Raw genomic sequence first — 6134 nt, 5'->3', positions numbered from 1 at the left:
TCGGAATTTAAACCCCAGATCTTACATATATTATACATTGTCCTTTTATCGACTGATTTAAGCTCACAAAGACGAATATTTAAATGCTTTTTTACCAAATACATCCGAAAGTTAGCAACCAACAAATACGTCAATTTCAATGAATACAAACAGATGCACGGGGATAGGACCTTTCACACGTGTACTTAATCATTATATAAACGACTTCATATCTTATCATGTTTCCTTCTATATGTTAAATGATTGTACTCCTTCTACTGTTAGTCTATTAATCTTCTAGTTCAACTATTAAAAAAAAACTATAAAAACATGAAAATTACGACTCGAATATAATCAAACGTGAACTAATTAATTCATATTCAATATATTTAATGATATTATCTTAAAAATATAATTAAAGTAATTATTTAATATTTTAATGGGTTAAGGAGATTATAGTTTTTTTTTTATAATTGAGAGTAGATTACTAAATATATTTTATTTTTACAGAAATAAAAAAAATGCACTTAACTGTTATTTTCAAGAAGTGTGAAAATATGTGTTTTTGAAGGTAATCAAAATTGAACCAGTTTTATTTGTTCTAACGTTTAAAGCGGGGACATGACATGTCTTCACTTCTTTGTCCGATTATGAAAGTAATCAAATGGACAAGACTTAAATAAGTCTGAACCATTTGATAGCTCTCCGATGGGTATTTGAATCTTAGTTTATCATATTGTAAGAGTTTGTTTCTTCCGTTTGACCCAACTTTTATAAGTAAAGATTAAAAAAAAGATAGGGACATATATGATTAATGATAATTAAGGTGTCAAATTGATTCAAACAATAGCATTTTTTACAACTTTAGTTTAACAAAAGTACGGTGTTGCCATTAATATTCTAAACAAACACTTAGAACCAAAAACACTTAGATTTGATAGGGGCATATGATTAATGATTTGATCAAAATGAATCTGTAACAGTGAAAAGTGAGATCAAGCAAAATGGGACTGGTTGAGAAAGTTTGATGGATTTTGTTTGATAAAAACCTGAATGGGATGGTTCATGCATGAATGATCACATCAAAACACAAAAATACAAACAATCGTGCGGATTTTAAAGCAAAAAGATAACAAAAGTTGAATATATAGTACACCTATTGAAGGAAAATGAAGAGCTGAAATTTTTGAAATTTATAGAAAGGCACTAATCGATAGAATCAGCCAAAAATAGAGCCGTGATCAAAATGGAATGCATTGGCTTTATTTAGATAAATGATCTGCCTACCAACTAAGAGTGGGAAACTTTTAAGGCATATCAATAAGTAATTACGATCTAGTCTACGTCAGATTTACACTAAAAACTAAAACTCATCCGACTAAAATAAAAAGAAACTATTAGACCATTGAGTAAAAAAAAATATTCGGTCGATCTAATTATGTAAATAGAAGTGTTATTTATTTATTTATTTATTTATTTATTATGCCTTCAAATAGGTCAAATTTAGACCTAAAATTAAACCTATAACAAATAACAAGTCAGACCTAGATCTTGGATGATTATACTTAATCATTACTCCCCCCGTCCCTCAATAGATGATTCATTTGAAAATTTTCAATTTTGACCTAACTTACTTTGACCATATTTTTCTACTAATATATAAAGATAAATAATATCATATAAGATGTCGTTAGATTCTTCTTGAAGAGTATTTTTAAAATATCAAATTTTCATAATTTTTTATGATATATTATTCAAGATATTTAAACTCAAAGTTATGCATTGACATGCGTAATAAGGTCAACTGTGTCAAGTATTATGAAACGGAGGGAGTATGAAGTCTAGTTTGACATGTTTTTTTTCTTCAAGTAGTCTAGTGGCTAAAATTCACCTTTTTCAAGATGAATAAATGGAGTGTTCGAGGTTCGAACCCCATCCCCTACATTTAACAATGTCTGTCCCTGTCAACTGAGTCATGCTCACAGGGACAGTTTGACATGGTTTATTCTCACCCTATAATTAACTGTCACACATAAATATATTAAGTAACCTTTTTCACTTAGAGTAATAAAAAAAACATTTGTCACTTTATAAATCATTAGGTATATCATGTTTTTCCTCCCTAAACCTACATATTTAATAATAAAGGTAAATAAATTTGTACCAATGATTTTAAATAACTTTTATTTTTCAAATTATTAGATATATCATGTCACTTTAAAATTAATTTTTCATTAGTGTTTTATATTAAGAGTGAATTAGAACAAGTTATGGTTGCACATATGATAGGTGGATCACATAAAGAGATTCACATAACTGAATTATTGATAGGAAATATAGAAGCACGTTAGAATGGTAGCAAAATATCAATAATTTTTTTATGTTTTTATTTTGAAGAAACAAGATATCAATAATTGGCTTGGTAGAGAGAGAGGGGCCCAAACAAAGGTTGAAGATGAGAGGAATGAATGTCTACCCACACACACGAATGAAATTTATGCCCTTTCCTTTTAATCTGTTATTCATTTATTTGTTTGTGATTTATACTAAAGTTTGTGATGTACACTGTAACACCGAGGGATACAGTTTGCACGAGACCCTCTATTTTGTTCTCTTGCGCTTTTTCTCTAGCCAGAAATTGTGTACTTTTTCATTCTTTACATCATTGATCACACTATTTTTTTTTTATCAAATTAACAAGTGTTTTTAAAGATTGTTTAAGAAAGGCATAACAAACAATTGTGTTAGAAACACTAGTTGACATAGTCAAATAGCTATTTATGCAAAAATTGTTTCTTTTAGTTGAGATCGACAAATAGACGATTTAAGGAGGGAAGTTTCACTCAATTGATGGTCCGGTTATGCGAGCTCTTATTTGTTATTCTCTAAATGTGGTTCAAAGGTTGCAAGACTAAGAACCAAAGGCCTTCATGGAGGTATTTTAGAGCAAAGAAAAAAAGAAATGGTTGAAGGCGGTGAATGAGGAAATGCATTCATTGGGTAAGAACCAAAAACAGAAGCTTGTGGGGCTACTTAAGAATCAGATGGTTCTAGAAATTTAAGAAACAAGGTTCATATAAAGATTCCGACAACGGGTTGTACTCGGGTTAAGGGAATTGATTATAACGAGATTTTCTCACCTGTGGTGAAACATTGTTCCATAAGGTTACTTATAACGATTGTGAATCGATATAATCCGAGTTTGAACAAATGGATGTGAAGATCATGTTCTTACATGGAAAGCTTTAAAAGACATGCTACATGGAGCAAGCAGAGGGTTTTACAGAGGACAAGTTTGAGGTGTGTCTTTTTAAGAAATATTTGTATTGGTTGAAAAAAAGCCTGGAGAAATGGTGTCGTCAGTTTGATAAGTTTCTTTTGATGATCGGTTTTGAGTGAGATGGATACGATAATTATGTCTACATATTGAAGACTGATGAGAAGCCATTTGGTACCTATTTCTATATATGGGTGATATCTTGACGGCAAGTTCTAGTAAGGATGAGATCAGTAAAATCAAGGAGAAATCAAATTATGAATTTGAGATGAAAGATCTTGGTGCAACTAAGAAAATACTTGGGATGGGTGTCTTGAGAAAAAAGGACAAAACTGGATTGTTCTTATCTCAGTATGGTTACTTAAAGAATATGGTGGAGCGGTTTAGTATGAGTGATGCTAAGATCGTCATCATTCCTTTAGGTCATGACACAAAGTTATCAATTGCACAATATCCTAAATTCGGGATGAGAAGAAGATGTAGGTACTTCTTATGCAAGTGTGGTAGGAGCATCATGTATGACATGGTTGGTTGTAGGCCACATTTAGCATACGTAATTTGCATAGCAAGTCGAATTATGGCAAATTCAGGCCAAGTGCATTGGAAAACTTTGAAGTAAATGTTGAGATACCTAAATGTGTAATTGAACGACAATTTGAAATAAACAAGAGCAACCCGATAAGAATGTTCTTTGGAGGGATATGTAGATGTGGAGTATTTGAGAAATGTGGCCACTAGAAAATACTTGTATGTTTTGTGTTTAGATTATTTGTAATAAATATTAGTTGGAAGACAAATCAACAATCTATTGTGGCATTATCTACACCCAAGAGGGGTACATTGCCCTTGTTGAATGGGTCAAGGAAGCCATATTGTTGAAATTTATGATTGAGGAGTTAGGAATTACTCAAGTGTCTATGAAGATATTATGATAGTTAAATGTCACTCATTTGACAAACCATCAAGTGTATAATGAGAGGAAAAATCACATCGACATTCTCTTAGAATTTATTAGAGACATTATTAATCCAAGGAGATTGTGGTTGAGAAAGCTACTTCGTAAGACAATTTGGAATATGCATTCACCAAGTCATTATCTAGATCAAGATTCAATCATTTTCGTACTTGATCAATTTTGTTTAAGAATAATTTAAGGATGAAGGGAGTAACAAGGTGATTGATGATTAAACGAGCATCATCACCGATTTGAAGTCTAGGTGGAAAATCATTGTGAAAGTGGCTTAAAATATGTGTTTTTTAAGTTTTTGACAGCGGGGACTCAGAGTTATGGTTTAATATTATTCAAATCATGCTAAAAAATCTAGTTCATGGAAATTCCTACCTATGGGGACTCGAATCATGGTAATAGGTTGATTTAAGTTAAGCCAATACAATTGCCTATAAATTTTGATAGCATTACACACAACTCACAAAATAGAATCTTAGAGAGATGGAACACAAAAAACTAGGGTTTTGAGTGTTTAGACATCTTGGATGAGGTTTTAGGGTTAGGAAACACTTTCTAAAGACCTTAAAATGAGACAATTCTTTAAAGGAAGGATCCAAACTTTCTCTCGTCATCTTGGTAAAGATCTTCTTTCGAGTCCAGAGAGACTTGAAAAAAATGATAAAAATAAAGGTTTATTGTTGAGGCTAATTTGTTGTAACATATTTAGATTTCTATGTAAAGACTCATTCATAGCGAATAATAGAGTTGCTCTTTTTCCCTAAACTTATGTCAATTTGGGTTAGGTAATTTAAATTCATCTCTATGAAGCACAAACACTTCTCAGGTTAGACATGTTCCGACGACACCGAGACTTATAATTACATTAAATTATGCAATTTTTTTAAATTATTAGCAGCTTCGACGTATCAATATCCGTATCGTGTCGGATGTTCGTGTCTTTGTCCGTGCTTCATATATTAATATTTTTTTTAGAGAAATGCTTCATATATTCATAATGTACTATTTATAGGGTGCCATATTGTATTCTATGTTTTCCTGCATGGACATGATTGAGACTTTTCTTGCAGTACTTGCTGGTGATTCACCCATTCCGAAAAACCACTAGACTGAACGAACAGTCTAAAAAGTCAATAGCACAGTTGAATTAATGGTTGTCTAGGAATTACAGTCTCATAAAATTTGAAAGTTTGAAACTTGCACTTGGAATTTTAAAATGGAACCGAATTTTCCCATCTCTCTCAAACACACACATAGGATCCACATGGTAACCGAAGGAAACTAATGTCGGTTTGACCAAATCTTGTTGACAGACATGTGAAGAACTGGGAGCTAACCTATGACTATACATTTTCTTTTAGGTGTAATTGGAATGCTATGCTATGCATGTGCCTTTTCTTTAAAGAAATTGCTACCCTTTTCCCCTCTAGGATAAAATATGTACTCCTTTTTCTATTAGGAGAGAAATCAGTAACGGAAAAAATAAAATCCCTTGTAAAAATTTTATTCGCAAAATTTAGTAACAGAATTAGAGAGGGATTTCATGTTTTTTCTCACTAAATTTTTCTTACTAATTTTTGTTTTTCTAGTAGTATTTTATGATAAAAATAATAATTTATTATGATCAAAAAAATATAATAATCATTTTGATTTCGGAATGTGTAGTCATAATCCATCAATATCTCGAATTTTTAAAATAGTATCTGGTTGTGCACTTTGTTTGTCAAAATAGTTTTTGATATTAAAATAATTCATCAAAGTTGACATTAACTCTTTTTATATAGTTTTTTTTTTTGAAGAAACTAAGCGAAATATATTAAAGAAATAAGCAGTCCCTCAAGCACAAGGCGTGCCTAAGGGAGCTGAAAAGAGTTAGTTACAATACAGTAAGGTTAGAAACATCCCAAAAAA

Source organism: Medicago sativa, chromosome 7 (genome assembly GCF_051527215.1).
Source record: "Medicago sativa cultivar Bolivia chromosome 7, Bolivia_mono, whole genome shotgun sequence".
Lineage (NCBI taxonomy): Eukaryota > Viridiplantae > Streptophyta > Magnoliopsida > Fabales > Fabaceae > Medicago > Medicago sativa.
Note: the sequence above shows the minus strand (reverse complement) of the source record.